Raw genomic sequence first — 20,513 nt, forward strand, 5'->3', positions numbered from 1 at the left:
AGGTTTTAAAAGTATCTGTCCAGGGTTTACTTTGTACAACAAATATAGTATGAGAGCTGGGCAGGGAGTAGATGTGAATTATGAAACACTTTGAACAGGTACACTTTAGAGGTTGGTATTGTCAGAAGCTGTCCTCTTGGGAAGACACCCATTAAGACTCACGATTGCCAAAGGCCTCCTTCAGCAGGGGGTCTCTCTTCTTCTTCACCTTAGTGCTGTTCGTAGAAACTATTGAGTTTGAGTGCTTGAACATGGCGGAATCAGAAAGTTGAAGAACCAAAATGTGACCTTTGTCATCATTCTAATTTTATTGACCCTCAGTATTCATTTTATTGATTTATAAAATCAATGGTGTTTTCTTTGTGTCCATGGCTGGGTGGCAAGTACTGTGAGCTTGCAGAAGATCTGTGACTGTATTTGCAAGCTCAGCCTCTCATTAGGATGGTGGTGATTTGGCTCAAAAGTAATCTATTTTCTGAATTAATGAAATAGCTTTTATTTGGCCCTGCCATCTTTATGGAGCAGTTAAATCTTTGCTCTAGGCAGAAGTGATAACACCACTATTTATACAGACAAACAATGTACAGGGATCAGGAATGCAGATAGTTCCAGTAAATTGTTCATTCTAGACTCCCTGGTCTTTCATAAAATGGTCCAAATAGTCTCTTCATATGCAGAGAGTTTTTATAAAAATGAGGGGGAAAGCATCTCAAATTTAGACAAATATTATGCAAGGTGTTGGATTTGGAAGCCACTATGATGAAACTGATTTCAAATGTCACTTTGTTTCAATTGGACTTCCCATAAACATGAATTGAGGATCCCCATCCAGTAAGTAGTGATTTGCTTTTTTTTTTCCCTTACTACATACAGTTACCATTTATTGAGTGCCTACCACGTGTTGTAAAATCTTCTTGAGCCTTCAAAACAACATGGCAGTTGGGTGCTTTCACTCCCAGTTTACTGAGTAGTAAGTGAAGTACCTCAGTGGTAAATAACTTAAAACCAAGATCATAAATCTGGGGTTCTATTTGTATTTCTTTGATTCCAAAGCCCCTGCTTCTACCATGACAAGGATATAGGAAGAATGGTGGAATTGTCAATGTGGAATCTAAAGGTTTTTAAAATGCTAAAAGGAAGCAGTTAAGAGATTTTTTTTTCTCTAACATACAAGTTTACATCATAAATTCAGGTAGGAGAAAGTTCTCTTGAAGGTGAGGGCAGGTGCTCTGGAGAGAGAATAAGGTGGGATAAAGCTGTGAAATGTTCATTAACTCTCAGAGCTGAAAAAATTTTGTAGAAAAAAGTAGAATGGAGAGAACTGAGGATGGACTGTAGGTCCCTTGAGTCCCGTGGTTGATTAAGGAAACATGAAAAGACCGGAAGCCAAAAGTCGGGTATCCTAGAGGGTGTGTCCTGAAAGGAGTCTTGGAAGCAGACCCCAGTGGAGCAGCCAAAGAAAATAAGACAGAGAAGCAACACAGAACACAGGATGCTTTGATTAGAAGAATATGGCCCAAGTCAGTAAGATGTATGCCAATCACAATTCTTAAGAAGGAGCTTTCAAGGGTCATACAAAATGGTTATAGATTCTGCTCTGTAACTAGAAACAAGAAGGTATGTTCCCCCAAAGATTATAAGAAAAGGAACAAAGGTAACAAGTACTGAAGTTTGATCTAGAACTGGTTAGCAGAAGTCAGTCTAGACAAAGGCCAGGGCCACATTGATTGGCCGTCCAACCCCAAGGGCAGGGACAACATTTAGTCTCCTGGAAGTCTGCTTGCTAACTGAATGGTAGACTCCAAGATAAATTAGCTACAATCTCTGTCTTGATCTCCAAGATCACTATGAGGGGAGATGGAGGAGGGGTAAAAAGAGACAGATGTGTAAACAGATAAACCACAGACAGCACAGTGAGTTATATAACACTGACATATACACAGAAGGCACTTTGGAGGTACAGAAACAGTGATGACTAACGATTAGAATAGAAACACACACAAACTATTATGTAAAGTCATAAGTGTTTTAATATCATGAGCAAAGTGCTGTTTACTGGCACAGTTACAGAAGAATTGATTCTTCCTGGTGGCTTTAAGAAAAACTTCACTGAACAAGGGATATTTGAGAGATCTTGAAGGGTGAGATTTTCTCTAGGCAGAGAAAGAAATTAACTCCCAAGAACAAGAAGGAGGATTCTGTACCCTTGCTGTTTCGCAGAAAGATTCTAGGGATAACACTATAATCTAGTCAATCAAAGAGGCGCTCAAACTGTGGACTCAACCACAGTCTTCTCTCTCAGTTATCATTAAAATGACCCAATGTAAGCAATTGCCCATCTCCTGTGACAGTTAAACTTGTAGTGATGGAGTTCCTTATTGTGGAAGTATGTTTTATTGTGTGTGTCTACGTTTACAGATAAAGCATAAAGGAAAACTGTTGGAGCTCTAACTTCTGCAGTGGTTGTTGGAGAGAATTCTGTGCACCTCTGGTAGATGAGAGGGTTAAATTTGGTGTGTGTGAATGTGTGTGTCTGCATAATGGGTGTGGTGTGCAAGGGAGGCGGAGCCATGGCAATGCCTGGAGACAGCGAAGAGGCTGTGACTCCGTCTACCTGCCTTTGGGCTTCTTTAGCCACCACTTGTTGTAGGAAAACTGTGCTGTCCTGGCATCCTGCTGATGGCTGTGGCAGAGATCTGGCCTTAGCCAGATCCACCTCTTGTCAATAAAAGACCACCACATTTTGTATGTGATGATATTCTGGATTCCATAGAAAGGATTAAAGAAGACAGATCTCTTTCAGAGATCAGCTTTAGTCTTCAAATTATTGTCTCTGGTTTAGTTATGTAGAACATGTCTAGGTGGTTTGCCATTGCTTCTCAACAGCTGCCCTATGATGGGAAAAGTCAGGCACAGTACGTACCCAAAACTGTAGAAATGTCAGCATGTGCTATGCTGATATATTAATTCCAATAGTGGTGATTCAGAAACACATATTGCATATACACCATATGGGACTTAAATATTTATGAAACTTAAAAGTCAGAAAAACAATTCTTTAAATGTAAAAGTTACAAATCTATTACTCTAATTTTTCATGATCTAAATTTGAATCATTTAATTTTAAATGTACAGATTATTACTGAAATGACACATAATTAAAAACAAAGTTAATTCTTATTGATTACCTACTTTGCAAAAGACACTATAGTAGACATACATGGAAGAATAAAAAGAATGCCCAAAATTTCTCAGATTCTTAACTTGTTCTTCCTACCTTCTATTTTTACCACCCATTGAGTGGTAATTTCTCATTGTAGGATAAGAATCAAATAGGAGAAATGGGGAAATCTCCAGTCAGTCCACTCTGTCTTTTCCAAGTGAGATAGCATCTAGGGAAAAGTGGAGCTTGGGAGGAGGTTGGAAAGCAATGATTGTAAAGAAGGTGTCTTAGAATTATGAAAGATAGTTTTTTTTCCCCTTAGCATGTCTTCCAAACCTGGAGTGATTTGGCATAATTTAGTCTAAAAGCTCTGGGCTAGTAACCCAGAGACCTGGCTTCTACCAGTGGCTCTGGCGTTAATTAGTTATATCTTAGTTTCCTAATTTATAAATGAGAGACTGATTAGTTTATCCTTAACTTTGATGTTGTAGAGATTATCTATCTAGCCTTTTATATGTTTGCTATGAAGACTTTAGGCTACTGAGAACTAGAATCATACCTATTTTGATCACAATAGTATACTGCATATCTGGTACAGTTCTTGGAAATGTACTCATGGAATATTTAGAGTGAAGGAAGGAATAAAATTATTAAAGTTTAATCTTAATAAAAATTTCTTGACACCATCATGGGAAATGTAGCTTCTAAATTTATTGCTTTTGGAGAAGTTGTGTTGACACTTGCTTTGTCACACAATTGTAATATAAATAACCCTTTACTATGTTTTAAACACCCTTTACCCATTTTACTCTTTTCTTCCTATCCTCATTGTTAATCATCAAATAATTTCTATCAGTCTCATCCGTCTTGATAATTTCAGCTTATCGCTTGCCTTTCTACTTTAGCTCCTGTGAACATCCTTAAATTTTTTTACTTGATTATTGGATACTTGATTTTTTCTTAATGCCCCCATTTATTCATCTTTACTTTATCAGTATGAGTACTCCTGTGGGATCTCACCCCCAAGTAGAAAGGTTTATCTCCAATATCTTAAGATCAGTTATAATAATGATAATTATATCAGCAGTATTATTTCCAGTGTTTCCTGTTCTCATCAATTTTTACAAGTTGTCCCTTGATCATCCCCTTACACCAAATGACCTAATATTGACTTTTTATTTTTAAAACTCCTTTTCCCTGGGGCTGTTGATTTACTTTTGAATTGTTTTGAATTCCTACCTACTCTGAGTCCCATGATCAGTGATGAAACCTTGACATTTCAAGAGTGCTCAATCTAGCACCTTCTTGATCTTGCAGTGGATCTGTTCTGCCAGTTCTGGGATCTAATGCAGCCTGCCTATGCATTCCCAGCTCTTGCCCTGCCAGTTGGAGAGAAGGTCATAAAAGCATAATAATTGGATCCTATAGAAATTGATGCAATCTGTCCTCAGCCAGACCTTCCTTGTTCTCGTGACCTTACATCACATTTGGATGCAGCAGTTCCAATCCATTGCTCTGCTCCTTATGTCTCCAGTCTTGTTCTTATTTCTTTTACACTTAAAGGATAAGCTTTCCGGATTTACTTAGAGCATTGAGGACATCTGTGGCAATAATACTGTCAACTTCTTTCTCTTCAATTCAGAAAACCTCTAGTACCTCCACTCATTATTTCCCCTTTCTGCTCTCCCATTTTTCCATGGTTAATTCCAGCCACTTGTGCTTGATCTTATCCTTACCTGAGTTGTCCAGGAATTTATTTCTTGCAATTATAAGTTTCCAGAGCTCCCACTTACCTGTATTTTTTTTTTGAGTAGGTCATTGACTTTGAGGCTCAGTTTCACCATCTGTGAAATAGAAAAATTATACTCATTTCACTGGATTGCAAAAGGAGCAAATGAAATAAAGGAATCTTGTGTGTATTTCCAACTGCTTCTTTGTGGTGATGTAGTCTTAGCTACTTGGAGCAGAATTGTAACATTTTTCCTCCCAAGTCCTTAACCTTTGCTCTAACTAGGACCAGAATCACACAGTAAGCAGCATGCTTTAACTCCAGAATGTGTAAACATATTTATGATTTTAAAAAATCAGGCTAGAACTAGAGATATACTCCTGCCCCAAGGGAACTTTTCCCCTACTAGAAGTGTAGAGCCTTGCTTGTTAAGAAAAATGAGAATAGTCAAGTTTGAAAATAAAAGTAATAGGCAACTGGGGTATTAGTATGACTTTTATTAAGAGTTCGCTGTTTTACCTGCAAAATAATGGGGGTTGGCTGGATGATCTCTAAGATCCCTTGCAGCTTCAGAAATCTGTGATATTATGGCCTGAGTCTGAGCTCCTCTTACCGGTATGAAATTCACAGACTGAACTCCTGTGCCTCCTGAAATATAAGGCAGCAGCTCAGGGATGGTACTATTTCATCAGACAAAGAAGAATTTCTTGTTGCAAATGATTGTACTATTATTTTTTGAGAGAAAACTCAATGATCTGCTCAGTGTACAAGGAGCAGTATTGAGTGTTTCCTAGCAGATAGATAGCTGGCAGGCTTAAAATGAGTATTGATGTGTTTATGTGGAGATAAGGATACACGTTAGCTTTTCTCAGAATTCCATTTTCAATTACTCTTGAACTAGTTTGAAAATTCATCGTCTTCACGCCAAGTATCTCTTAGTGCGCTGCATACACTGCGTAGCAGACCCTGACATCTCCACGGGGCTCACAGAAGTATACTCAGGCAAGAATTAAACGGAGTCAGAGTGCAGATTTCCGGCGCTGCCCTGGTAGTCAGGAGTCAGGAATTTTTGTCCATTAGCTGATCTACTTCTGTGTCTGATCTCCTCATTCTTGTTTTGCTGCTTACCTCCCTCTCTCTCTTCCTTCCTGTTTTTCTCTTTTCTTTTTATGTCTTTCCTTTCACATAAAATCCATTGCTTTTTTTTTTTCTAAGAATGAGCAAATGCACGAATACAGATCTTTCTACCATAAGCTTCTCTTTCTAGTTAAAAGCAGAGAGAATATCGCAGAGACCTAGTACTGGAGGGGGTCTTGGGGAGTCATTCAGTCCACTTCTCTAACCTTAGGCCATCCCACACTAGACACAGATGACCTTTCTAGACGAGAAAATTCCATCACCTTTTCTGGTCTCTCTTCCAGTATTGGCCAACTTTCAGAAATGCTGCAATGGTAAATCTGTTGCTAAATTGTCTTTAACACTGGCAATAGTGAATGTGTTGACAAATTAGGGGGAAAAAAAAAAAAAGAAGGGCTATTGAGGCATGGTTCCAGGAAAGTTCAGTGTTTGTGAACATGATGCTTTATAGGATGGCTGTAGGTATATGCAGCCTAGGATCGAATTGATCCTCTTGAAATACAATAAGACTATAAAACTCAGCTACTTTAAATCCTGTCTTGGTCCCATATGCAGCCACAGCTGTGTGGTCCTCAGTATGAGTATTTTAAATCAAACAAACTGTTTTTCTAAAGATAGACAATTAATAATGTTAGTAAAATTGCAGGATGCCTATTTTTACAAATTGAAATTTTACTTATTTCACAGAATTTCATGGATTGTTGGATTGGAAAGGGACCTCGGTTCTCTATCAGATGCTTAAATCCCCTTTAGAGTACCCAAATGACCATCTATCCTCTATCTCAACATGTCTTGGGGATGGAGTGTACTTATGAAGGCTCTTCTATTTTTAAAATGCTTAAATATTAAAAAGTCATGCTTTACATGAGAAGATCTGGGCACAGTCTGAGTATTTATCTAACCAGTCCTTTCTCATTCAGGATTTGTGGCTTGCTTGCAATAAACCACTTCCCCTTATCCCAATAAAACAAAGCAAAGCAAAATCAACCTGAATATCATTTATAAAGCTAAATAGATTAGTGAGAAACGACTTAATTTATTTAAAATTTAGGTTGTTGATAGTAATGCAAAGAGGTGATTTATTAAAGCAGGCACACTTACAAAGTTTATTTTTTATAGCTCATGATATATATATTTTTTCCTTTGGGGAGTCCAACATTTTATTGCTCAAACTATTGATGACTTCAGCTGTTACATTTTTCTTGTAAGACTTAGGATCTACCCTTTGCTTTGTATTTGTCAAAAACAGGATCTTAAATTAATATTAATTTATTTTCTATTTATAAAAGCAAAATCTGCTATAAAGTTGCCTCAAGGCATATTGCAAAAGTAAAACACGCTATTAGCTAAAATGAGTGTCAGCTGAACTGAAAATGGACTCTATTAAGAATACTGTATTTTAACACTACAAAATTATTCCTTTTAGTTTGCTGTTGACATGAAAAACAGGCTTAGTGTGGGAAGGGGAAGAAAAAGCCATTTGAATAGATCATGGGGGATCAGGGACAGGTGTGTGGGCACCCAGAAATGTGATGTGGTGAAACATACCACACTCTGCCTCTGATCCTTGGTTTCTTTACACAAAAAATTGGTCAGTTATAATACCTGATATAGAGGGTTGTTGAAGAGATTAGAAATAAAATCCACAAAGTATCGGATAAAAGTCATGTTTATGACTTGTATACCTAGTCTCCATGTTTATAATAAATCTAAAAATTGAGAAGTTATAAGTCAAGGGAGTTCCCAGAGTTAATGACTAAATCGTTGCTTCATGAGTTGGGATGGTGGCTAGAGTTGAAAGATCATGAACTTCAGAGTCTGAAAGGCTTAGTTTTGAATTCTGGGTATGCCACCTGCCAGAAGAGTGACTTTAGGCAAGTTACTCACCTCTCTGAACCTACATTTCCTTATTATAAATATCACATGAATAAAGCACAAAGCAGTGAGAGAGAGGTGTTTAACAAGGACTAATGCTTTCTTCCCCGCAACATGACTAATCTATTGCAGACACTCCAGAATTGTTGAGAGTGATTATAACCAGGCAGGCAGTATCTGGTTACTCTCAGAGAGTCTAAAGATTCAGATTGCCAGGCAAGTTTTGAAGTTTTGACACTGTAACATGCTAGCAGGGGCCCTGCTGCTCCCCAAAAGCAGATTGGTTACTGTTCCGTGTAAGAGTGAGGCATCTCCTACCAGTCTTCACTGGATATTTTATATACTGAAATACAGAGCCCCATGGCGCCTGTGAGACAGTGCTACTGTCATAAACTCAATGTCTTCAATCTATGGTTCTGCCAAGTGACGTTTATCCAATCTATCTTTTTTCCCTATCTTTTCTTTTTCTCAGAAGAGAAGGCCATGTATGTTTCTGAAATTTGGGCATTACAGTAAAAATAGGACCCCAAAATCCAGATACCTGGGTCTGGTTCTTAACTCTGCTACTTACAAGCTGAGTGACTTTGGGCAAGTCATACACCTCACTTTAGCCTCAGGCTCCTTATTTATAACACTAGAATAGTGACACTGGGTTGATATTGTCACAGAATTGTTTTGAGAATCAAATGAGATGATAAAGTTGCTGGAAACAGATGTGTATTATATAAATATGAAGCTTAGTAGTATCTTATCAGTCCTGGCTCAGCCAAGGATAACACCATCTCTGGAATCTCCCATGAGACCAAGAGAGCCTAAGATATTGTCCTTCTCAGCACAAGATGGTCCTCTAGAGGTCAAAGGCAAGGAGCACTGTGCTGAGACCATAACTGCAGTCGATTTCTTTCTGGGCTAGACAGCTTCACAAGGAGACTGGTCCACAATACAGATTATACCTCTTAACTCTAGACTGTCACAGGGAGACTAGACAATGTGGTTGACTCTGAACCAACACTTCCATCAGATAAATAGCTCAAAGTGCATGCCTTTCTTAAGGATTACCATCACAGATGAAGTGTCATTCATTTATAATAATACCTGATAACTACATCACCATGCACGTTAAGAGTGCTTTTATACACATCATTTGCTCTGATTCGCATGTAAAACCATATGATCTCCATAAGTCAAGAATCATCATGATCCCCATTTTACAGATTTGCTTCAGATTAGTCAAGGAGATTGCCCAGTGTCACCCAGAAAGTTAGTGATGGAGATGGGACCATAAATGGAGGTATTCAAATTGGACTGGATTCATGATCCATTTTTTTTCTCCCAGGCTCAACAACTGTTAAGTACTGAACCCAAGCACTGGGAAAATGAAACTGCAGCATGTTCAAAGACTTTGAAAGTCTGCATGAGACCATTTCTATTTTACTATGCACACAAATAAGCAGGCAGTAGCCCATGGAAATCTAGCACATTTTTATCCAGGGGGCCAGCAGGATCTCACTTCTTTTTTAGATGTTCTTCTTTGATTTTGGGTGATTAGGGAAAAGAGAATGCTAAATGTTAAGAAACCAATAAAAGGCTGGTAACAGAAGTTGCGAATATGGAAATTTAAAGAATTACCTGTTTGTGCACAAGCTCTTGAATGAATTGATGTGTTGCACTTGAGATTCTGCCTTCATGTACTGTATGAAGCTTTGACTGTTAACGTCTGTGGCTGGACATCAGGGAATGCAAATGTGTAAAAGCATCTTTTGCCAAGATACCAGTTGTTTAAAAAACAGCAACAAGGGTTTGCCTGCCTTCCTGTAGACTGCCATAGGTTTGGATTAGGGTAAAGTAAAATCCCCTTGGCATGGCAACCCTCCAGGGTCCTCACTTGCTTCTCCAGCATCTTCTCTACCCCTTCTTCCCAAGGAGGTGCCCACCTTAATGCCAACCACACCAGGGAGCTGTGAGTCCCTGGAGAAGTCAATATGAGTGGTGACTTGGTTTTTCCCTTCTCACCACTGCCTTTTGATGATAGATTACTACTTGTTGCTGTGACCATTAATACAATTGAGATATCAGGGTAGAATGTTTTGTAAACTTTACCAAGGTTTATGTTCTTTTCAACATATGGCACTGAGAGGAAAATTTTCTTTTTCTTTTCTCCTACATTTACCTCTGATAATTTTTTTTCCCTGTTAAATGAACATGTCACTTCCACACACTTGTAAGGCCAGTTTGAGGAACTCCTGTTTAGAATAATTTATTTCTCATTTCCTTAGCCAACCTTTGTGCCTCTCCCACTTTTATATCATTCCTTTCTTCCAAGGCAAGAATTTTCAAGCACGCCAGACTCATGATTTAAGTAAGAGTCTATGTCTGGAGTTTATTTTTATTTCTGTATTTATTTGAGTTTAGGGAAGGAATAAACTAGTGCATAGTTTATAAATAAAACACATTGTTGAATCTGTAATGTATATCAGTGCTCCAAACAACATTTATATTACATTAGTACATTTATGAATTATCTATGTATCTGACTAATTTATTAGTTGAAGAAACATAAAACAACAGAAAGACCACATCTTAGCGTATGCAGGACAATATTTCATTGGAGTAGACATAGTTTAGGGTGTTAAAACTGACAAGCTTTAAGTGCTAGATTTAGGAATGTAGATTAATATAGATTTATGTCTTTAAGGAGCTCTTATTTTTCCTTCTTGTTTTTAGTAGGTAGCTGTGTCCCACAGGACGAGACAGACAGCTAGAGGGTATAGGAGGCTGAAAGGAGGGCTGGGGAGAGGCGTGGAGACCCGCCTGAGGACTCTCCTTTTGCTCATGCACTTGAGAGCCAGCCCAGCCCCCGCACTGCTCCTCTCTCCTTTCTGGCATTATATGCCTCCCTCCACCCTCAAAGAGTCATCTTTCTTAGCTCATTTTTCCTAACACCTTCCACCTTCTAATAGGTTTTCTCCAGAAAGCAAAATAGATTGGCAATTTAGGGTGTGCAGAATGTATGTTTTTAATGTGTAAGTTTCAAGCTGTAGTGGTCATATGTTGTAAGGGTTTTCCATAGTAGATTGTTTGTAGCAGTATGATGTATGTCAATAGATTAATAGTTGGTGAAATATTTTTGTGAACACCAATGAACTAACAAATGGTAGTTACTTTTCATTGTGACAACTGTTAGATATTGCAGTCAACCCCTTAACAGCTCTCCAGCCCTGCCCTGCTTCCCCCACTACCTTATCTCCAAACTCAGACTTGCTTTCCTAGATAATTCTAAAGGGATTTGATTTAAACAAACAAACATGGGAACAAGTTGGATTAATCATAACCTTGGTTCTAATCATTGGTCCTATACATGGTGTTTTATTTTTGACTAACTACTTAATTTTTAAAATTTTAAATTAGTGCAATAAACACAGGAAACCCATCATCCAACTATTGACATGATGTACATGTGTTAACCTCCCCCCATTCAATAATCCTGCCTCTCCACTTGGAGGTAATTACTGTCTCAAGTCTTGTGTTTGTTATTCATGCTCTTGCCTTTAAAAAATAAAATTTTATCTTACATATGTGTCCCTAAAAGATGTGGTTTTAGATGCTTTTTTTTTTTACTCTGTAACAATGTATTATGCTTATCATGCTGCATGGAACCTTGTACTTTTATTTTTCACTTAATCATATATTGTTAAGATTCAGTTATTTTGTTGTAACTATAGTTTACTTCTTCTGACTTCTGTATCATATTCCATTGTGTCAATCTACTGCAGGTTTTTTTCACCCATTATCCTGTTGATAGACATTTGTGCTATTTCTAGATTTTGCTCTTACAGTGAACATTCTTATACGGATCTCTTCATGTACATGTGCAAAGAGGAATTGCTAGGTTTGGGGTTATATCTTTGTTTAATATTTATTGTTTCATATGACAAGACAATATTTTCCAAAGTGATTTATACTCCCACAAGCAATGTCAAAGAGATCTGGAGCTGTATACGCTGTACAACATCTGCTAATGTAAGATTTCTTAGTTTTTGCCAGTGCTTGAATATGATATGATACATCATTATGGTCCTGATTTGCAGCTCCCTGTAACCAGTGAGACTGAGCATTTCCTTACTGGCTATATATGTTTACTCTTTTGTGAAAAGTTTGCTCATGTCTTTTTCCCACTTTCTATGAGGCATTCTTTCCTTATTGATTTGCAAAACTTCTTCATATATTCTTGATGCTAATTATGTGTCAATTATACAGGTTGCATATATCTTCTCTCGGTTTGTCATTTGTCTTTTCTCTTTCCTTAAGGTACCTTTGGTTGAACAGAATTTCTTTAATATCTCGTGTATGTTTTATTTATATGTACCTGTTGTCATTTGATACTGTTGTTAATGGTGTGCTCTTCTTTTTTTCTCATTTTTAAATAACTTAGATACCTTCATTAGATGCCAGAACAGCATTTGATAAAGTTCAGCATTCATTACTCTTAAAAATTTAGAGATTGAAGGATAGCCTCAGATATCATTGTGATAAAGATCTCTGGTCAGTAGTGACTTCATCCCTAGTAGTGAAACACTCCAGCAGCATTTTCCAAAATATGTTTGAGGAACATAGGGTGCTATTTGGTATTGTGAAAAAAAGAATTCTGGGGACAAATAACATCTAAAAAACACTGCTCTAAGGGACAATACCTTAAATGTCAGTTGCAGGACAAGCATGCACTCTTTCATCACTATTTAACATTGTTTTAGAAATTCAAGCCAATGTAATAGGCTAGGAAAAAGAAGCAGAACAGCTTCTTAGAAAGAAGGTTGCAAAATTAATGTTTTGAAGTGGGTATAATGGTCATCTTAGGTTTTCAAGGTAGGCAAACTGAAAAATAATTAGAAATAATAAGACACTATGGTGATCAGTTGCAAAATAAATATGCAAATCCCACCACTTTCCTAAGTGTCAGTGGTAACCAGTTGGTATATTTTATGTGAAAAAATGTAGCCAGAGGATGAGCATCTCCAGCACCTGTGTGCTTGGGTGTCAGTGAACCAGTGGCCTTATTCCCTGGATTAGAAAAAAAGAGTAAAACCCAGGCAGCCTCCAGCAACAGCCAGTATCTCCCTTGTCTCCCTGGAGCCCCAAACCTCAGGAAATGTTAGGGTGTACAGTGTAATGCAGAATATTCTGGATCTCTCCTTGGGTCGTATGGAAACTATTTCTTGGGGCTAAGTCTCCCACTTAGTGTTTCAGCTTTGAATTTGTGATCTGGAATCAGGTTACCTGGATTCTGATTCTGGTTGCGCCGCTTGCTGGCTGTGTAGTTTTGGATGAGTTACTTCACCTCCCGGAGCCAGAAGTTCCTCATCTGTGAAAGAGGCATAACAACACCATCCTCACAGGGTTATTCTGAGGAGTCTGGGAGTTTGTGCAGTTGACTTCTGTACATTGATCTTCCATCCAGCCATCGTATAAAGGATTCCATTCTTTTTAATAATTAATTTGTACGTAAGTTACTGAGCGATTTTCATGTCATATGAATAATAAAAATATGTGTTATTGTCTTTAAAATCCTTATGCCTTTACTTTCTTATCGTGTTGTTGTTGTGCTGCCTAAGACTTTCAGTACTATATTGAATAGAAGTGGAGATAGTGGGCATTTTTGTCTTGTTTGTGATATTAACACAAATTCTTTGACCTTCCTTCATTAGGCTCTTTCATGAGGACCCAGCATGGTTTGGCCAGTGCCCGTGCTTCTTGGTTCATTTCCATTGGACTTTACATTAATATTCAGACCACTAGTCCTCGTTTTCAGTCTTGTTATTTTTTTATCTGTCCGTTGCATCCAAAGAGTCTTTGTAAAATGCAGATCTGATCATGTTACTCTCTTGCTTTAAAAATTTTAAAGATACCCATTGCTCTAAGGATAAAAAAAAAAATCTGTATTCCGTCACAAGGTCGAACATGCTCTGTATTATTTGGTTCCTTCATCCCTAGCCAGCCTTATGTCTCTCCATGCCCCACTACACATTCTCCAATCCAGCCAGACTGAGTTTATTTGTTAAAAAGAGTCTCTTCCGTCCTTTGGAACGTGCTAACTGGTCTTCCATTTTCCTTGCCATCTTTGCTATTTCCTACACCTTGTTTTCCCAAATAGTTCTTACTCAGTTTTTGGATTTTTCTCTTGGAATTCCTCGAGGAAGTCTCCCCTACTAGCTTTAGTCTGGGGTTGTGCCCCTCTGATGTGCCCCTCACACCCTCTTCTACCCTTGTCATAAAACTTATCTATATTTGTTTCAAGTGGCTTACATTTCCCACCAGAAGATAAGACCCTCAAAGGTAGAGACCTTATCTCTCTTGCTTTCCATGACATTCCCAGTGTCTAGTATGGTGCCCGTCCTGTGATAGTTGTGCATTAAACATTTGATGACTGACAAAATGAGTGTTTTTTTCTGTGCTCTCAGAGACTTCAAGCGTTCATCCTTTTAAGCCATAAGAAGCATTCATAATGAGGGGAGGGCAGGGACCGCAGTTCGGTGTTCAGGAGCCCAGAATCTGAGCCATTTGAGCCGAGGTTTGAAAACTTGCTCCAACATTTACTAGCTATGTGACCTTGTGCAAGTTATTTAATTTCTCCATGCCTCAGTTTCCACATCTATTAAATGGAGATAATACCCTCCACAGGGTTGTTATGAGGATTAAATATGTTACCTTTGTAAAGGATTTAGAATTTACATGGCACATAGTAAACATATATTTTAAGTGTTTAAATAAACAAATAACCCCTCCCCAGCAGCCTTTTGAACTGAGGATTGTGAATTACTTAAAGCATATTTTTAACTGACTTTCAGGTCCATTAGCATACCTCAAAGCATGGTTGCTTAAACTAAGTTGAACTTTTTTTTTTTAATTGTGATGTTTTATTCCATTGGCAATAAGGAACGAGTCGCTCATAGCACTATTTTTATTCACCATAATCAACTGTCTTATTTATGGAACATCCTTATGTTCTTCAAAAACTTACTTCACAAACTAAACCTCTTTAATATCCGCCAGCCACTGTAATGTGAAGAGAGTAGTTGTGGTCCTTCTCGTCTCCTGGTGCTTCTTTCACTGTGAAATTATGGCTGTTGCCTTAGGTTATATCCTAATATCATGATTTTAGATGACTCTCGGTAGTAACCTAGTCAGAGTACTTTGGGACGACACTGCAGAATAGTTACCTGTAGAGGACTTCGGCGGGTATTGTGCCTGTAATGTGAATTGCCAAAGTGACTTCCTCTCTTGCATGTGCTCGTAGCCCAGTGGGCTCCACTGTAGCACGGGGCCAAGGCAGAGATCGAGGGCACTGGTGCCATCAGGGTTACAGGCATTCCTTACATTCCCTTCATCCTGAAATACGAACATCCTCTAGAGTATATGAAGACCAGCACTAGTCTGGAACCATAAGTTTACACTAGGATATGTTAGGAGACCCAGAAAGAGTAGAGAAAATATTCTAAGGAAATCTGTAGGTTTGGGATAACAGACAAAGAACAGGTGCATATCATGATATGTTGAATGATGATGGGGAGTATCTCAACAAATTTTATTTCGATTGATTTGAAACACTGGGAAAAGATGTAAACAGCATTGTAAATGCATTTAAAAAACTCATTAAATTTTTCATCAATATTTATTGAACGATTACGATCAGGTTTAGTTGTGAAGTGTCTAGGACTGCAAAACAAAGTGTTAGTAGCGTAAAGGAGGGTCTTGGGATTTGGGCTGACACACTTATGAATGTGGGCTTTGAAGAAGTCAGTTCAAATGCAGAATTTAGCTCCAGGGAGGGGGAAATGGGAAGTCCAAGGCGTAGGAGGCAAAGGGGTTAGTCCGTTCAGGTTGTGGTTTGGCACCTCTTTATCAGATTAGCTTCGTCATGAAGCAGGGAATAGTAGCTGAGATGGAGCCCTTCAGGAGTAGCGCAGGACAGACGTCCACATCATGAGCCCTGTCCTAGTCTATCCTTAGTCTTCTTTGGAAATAGTTGGATTTAGGGGGGAAGACTTGCCATATTGGGTTTCATGTCTTCCAGTGTTTGTATTGGACACTCAGGAAATCATGCTACACAGATGACCTTACCTGTGATGTTCCCAAGATGTATATTCTGTAGATCCTCAAAATATGTCATTGTGGTTATATGTGAGGGGTCTGGAATCAGACAGCTTTGCTTCCTATACAGACTTTGAGCAAGTTACTCAACTATACGTGGAAATAAAAATAGTACCTTCCCATTAGGTTGTTGTGAGAGTTAAATAAAATATATCAGTGTCTGGCATGCCATATGCAGTCAGTAATCACTAATCATTATCATTTTTATGTAATATGAGAACAGTGTTGCTGAAGATGTTTTGGCTTTGGCATACCCAAATATGAGGTGACTGCATTTGAACCCTCATTATAACAATTATCCACCTGGGCAAGTAAAAACACCCACTGAAATTCTCTTTCTTATATATAAAATATGGATAAAAATATTATGTTGTAGGGCTGTTATAAAAGTTAAGTGAGATAATGCATGTAAAGTACTTGGTACATATCAAATTGTTGTTGTTGCCATTGGTTCAGTTTTCCAAAGACAAGCTAGCTGTGAGCATCCAGCATAGATATTAGAGACAAATTGTATCTGTGGTTTTCCTCCTCTCTGGGATAAGATCTGTGTGCTGCTGATGAGAGTAACTCTGATTTATGGCTTTCTGCGTCGTGCAGTTCACAGGCAATGGGTTACTTTGTCTGAGTAATAAAAGTGGCAGAGAACTTCAAAGTGGGATTGAAGAAAGGAGAGCATTTATATACAATTTATTACCTTTTGTATCAGTCTCTGAGAAGTAATCTCAGCTCTGAGTCTCTACTCTAGGATCTGGTAGGTTAATATATTTGCCTTGGAAGGATGCTTAAGTACATCTGGAATGGAAGAACTTACTTCTTTATGGCTGATTTATCCCTATACTGATTTTACTGGTGGGTAGGTACGAGGCATTATCCATGATAAGTCTCAACCACCAATTCTAGAGACCTGAAATAGGCTTTTAAGAAACTGTCACTATAAGGTGTGAGAACAGAACTGGACCTGAGATTTCTATCTCTTGAGGTATTAGAGAAAGCCTGGGAGAATTGTCCATATTCTCTAGTATATCTTGGGGAATCATTGGAAGTTCCACTTCAGTTCAGCATCCTGAAGGTTCTGTATCTTCATCTCTCCTGTTTGGCAAGGGGATTTTCAGCCTGCTTTCAGGCAACTTCTAAAGTAACTTCATATATAAGATATAATACGTAGCATATAATTACCTGGTCAACTGTTTATGGGCCTCTTTAAAGATTCAGCATATGCCATGTATAATGATAACTTGAAAGGTGAATAAAAAACTTTTGTTTGAGAGATTAAAAGAAACTAGATTAAATGGCTAGGCATTGGATAAAAAGTACATGAGGATGGAGAGAATGAAAACGTAATAAAGGGGAGATGGCAGACGGAACAAATCTCAGGGAGGGAGAGGTGGGCAAGGACGGAGGGCAGTGGGGTGGGAGAGCTAGCGTACATCCCTCTGGGATGGGGATTAGGTAGAGTGGATGCCGAGGCTGTAGAGAACCTTTAATTGAATAGTCTCTACTTTTTAAGTGACGTGACAATGTCATCAGCCCCGTGTGGTTGGGGATGAAGTGTTAAGATGATTGAAAAGGGTTTAATACAGTTGAAGTGAAATATGAAATAGGGAGACAAAAATTAAAATGATTTCTGAGTGGTGTGGAGGGTATGGACAATCTTAGGTATCATAAATTGTAGTGAGTCCAGTTGGCATGGTTCGGTGGCTCTTCTCTAGCAATGCTAAGTAGCCTGGGGGTGTAAACAGAAAGTGATGGAACTGAATGCCTGTCCACCACAGTATCAGTCTGTCAGTTTAGGACTGTTTTTCCTCAAAGGAAGAAATTTTCCTCCTTTTGCTTAAGCTGATGTAATGTTGTTACATACCAGCTCATCAGCATTTTTTGGGTACAAACCTTGACTAAGTGCAACAATTGATCACATACTCCTTTTTATATTTGCAAGGAATTTCTTAACATAAAATCTTTCATAAAAATAAATTTGCTAATCATACTTGAAGTGGTAACGGTTACCTAGTGTATGGAGTGTGACTATTCACTTTTTACCTCACTACTGTCTTCTCAGATAGCCTTTTCCATCTATGCTACTGTAATATGGCAACCTTCAGTTAAAAAATTTCTTCATCTTTCAAGCCACTGATATAGAACAATATACATCCCTTGGACAACATTATGTGTGGGGTGCTGCTAACCACGTTTTAGAACTTTGGAGTCTACCAGATAATAATATGTCTAGTTTTTTGAGTATCAAGCTTAGCTTTAGTAGGCAAAATTTCTTTTTTGTTTCAAACAGTGACATATCCAAAAATCTTAAATACACTCATTATCCTTTCCTTCTTAAGCAAGCCAGAGATGGTGTGATTATGAGCTTGGCAGTTTTCCCAGCAAGCGCTGGAGTAGGTATTGACCTTTCCAACATTTTGAGTTCTATTGACTTTCCTTCATTACTTTGTAAAGGCTCAACATGTTACCTGAATGGATGCAATGCCATCATTCATGCTAAGCCAATATCCAGCTGAGAGAGGCAGACTGCTCCATTAAAATATGTTGGCTTAGGGAGAAACTGTTTCGCATGATACTGTAATGGTGGCTACATGTCATTACGTATTCATCAAAACTCATGGAATATAAAATACAAAGAGTGAACTCTAATTCAAACTGTAGACTTTAGCTAATGATAATGTAACAGTATTGGCTCTTCATTTGTAACAAATGCACCACATTAATGCAAGGTGTTGATAATAGTGGAAAATTGTGTATTTTGGGGGATGGGATGGGTGAGGGGATAAAAGGGGACTCTACTTTCTGCTCTTTTTCCTTGTAAACTAGAACTTCTCTAAAATAATATTTATTAATTAAAACATTATGTAGGCTTCCAAAGGGGAGGTTAATATTGATAAGTAAAAGAAACAATAGAAATTATAAAGAATGGTATAATAAAATGCAGAAAAGGAACAGAGTAAGTGTTCATTTGAAGGTTATTAACACTATATGTTAATTTAAAGGTTTATATGTTATAACTAAAGCATTGTAGTTACCTGGTTATACATGCATTTCAAACCACATATCTATATTCTAGATATAAGTCCTTTGTCAGACATTTGATGTGCAAATTTTTCTCTCAGTGCCTCGCTTGTCTTTTCATTCTCTTAACTGGGTATTATGCAAAATAAAAGTTTTTTAGTTTTGGGGAAAAGAAGAGTAAATTCCTATATACATATGAACTACTGTTATCTGTATACACAGGGCATAAATAAGCATGAGAACTGCTTCATTACACCCGATAGGGCACTAAAATTCTGGCAATAACATTAAAAATTTGCTTTGTGAGAAGATATGGCTGCCCTTAACTCCTGAGATCCAAAATTCCTCCAAAGCTTTTTATTTACCCTTAACCTGTTATATAATTATCTACTATCTTGTCATAGTTTTTCTCGAGCCTATTCATACTTGATTTTTCTGTAAGTAGTTCCAAATACACTTAGCAATAATACTTTTATAACTTAAAACAATCTCTTTAATAGCTTCCCAGGGGTAATCCATTTTTCTAGTGTTCTGGCAAATGAGCTTGTTCTCCCTCTGCTCAAATGCTCCCTAATTTAAAAAATTAAAAAGACATCTCATTTCATATTTTCCCCTTGATCACTGCATTGTAAGTTATCTTCTTATCTCTTGAAAAGAGACCCATGTTATTCTAAGGAAGAGTATAAGGCTGCCTAAATCATGTGAGTTCAGGAATTGCAATAGAGGTTGCTTCCCTTTAGTTCTTTGCCAATTAATTGGCTGTTGCCTAAGGTTTCACGGTTAAATATCTATTCCTGTATCATAACTGACTGCTGTTATAGCTTGACTACTTGGGAAGGACATACAAAATGAAGAGACTGGGAGTGGAGAAAATAAACTTCCTCAAACTTTGCATCTGTGCTCAGAAGAACTAGAAATCTGTGAGTGGTTTCCATCAGTGGATGCCCCAAATCCCTTAGATGATGGTCTGTTACATCCAGACACCAGAATCGTCAGCATTGACAGCATGCTAGCCCAGTGCTCGGCAGTTAGGCCACACTGACTCTGCGTACCCTTGCTGGATTGTAATTGGTTATTTGGTGCAGTGACTGGCTTTGAAATGTTTCCTCTGAAATTGGGAAAATTTCCCCTGAAATGATACCATTCTGGGCAGTAGCCTTTTATGATACAAAGAACATGAACAGGAGAGGGAGACAGATCTGAATTCAAAGCCTGCACCTGCCAATATGATCTGTGTTACTTTAAGCAAATTTCTTATTTTCTTTTTTGCCTCGACTTACTCCTCCAGAAAACAGGGAACAGTAAACTCATAGGATTGTTTTGTGTAATGAGGCAATAACAGTGAAGTACAATTTCATTGCCTGTTGCCTTGTTAGCACCCAACACATGGCACCTATTACTGTGGCCTCCAGGGAAGTTTATCTGCCACTTTCCTGTGCTTTCAGGATC

General features: G+C 38.0%; 1 long non-coding RNA gene across 3 annotated transcripts in view; it reads left to right on the forward strand.

The window, feature by feature from the left end:
- LOC140690260 (uncharacterized) overlaps positions 1-20,513 on the forward strand; it is a 263,766-nt gene that overhangs the window by 11,554 nt on the left and 231,699 nt on the right. The window lies entirely within an intron of this gene.

The sequence above is a fragment of the Vicugna pacos genome, chromosome 29, assembly GCF_048564905.1.
Source record: "Vicugna pacos chromosome 29, VicPac4, whole genome shotgun sequence".
NCBI classification, from domain to species: Eukaryota; Metazoa; Chordata; class Mammalia; order Artiodactyla; family Camelidae; genus Vicugna; species Vicugna pacos.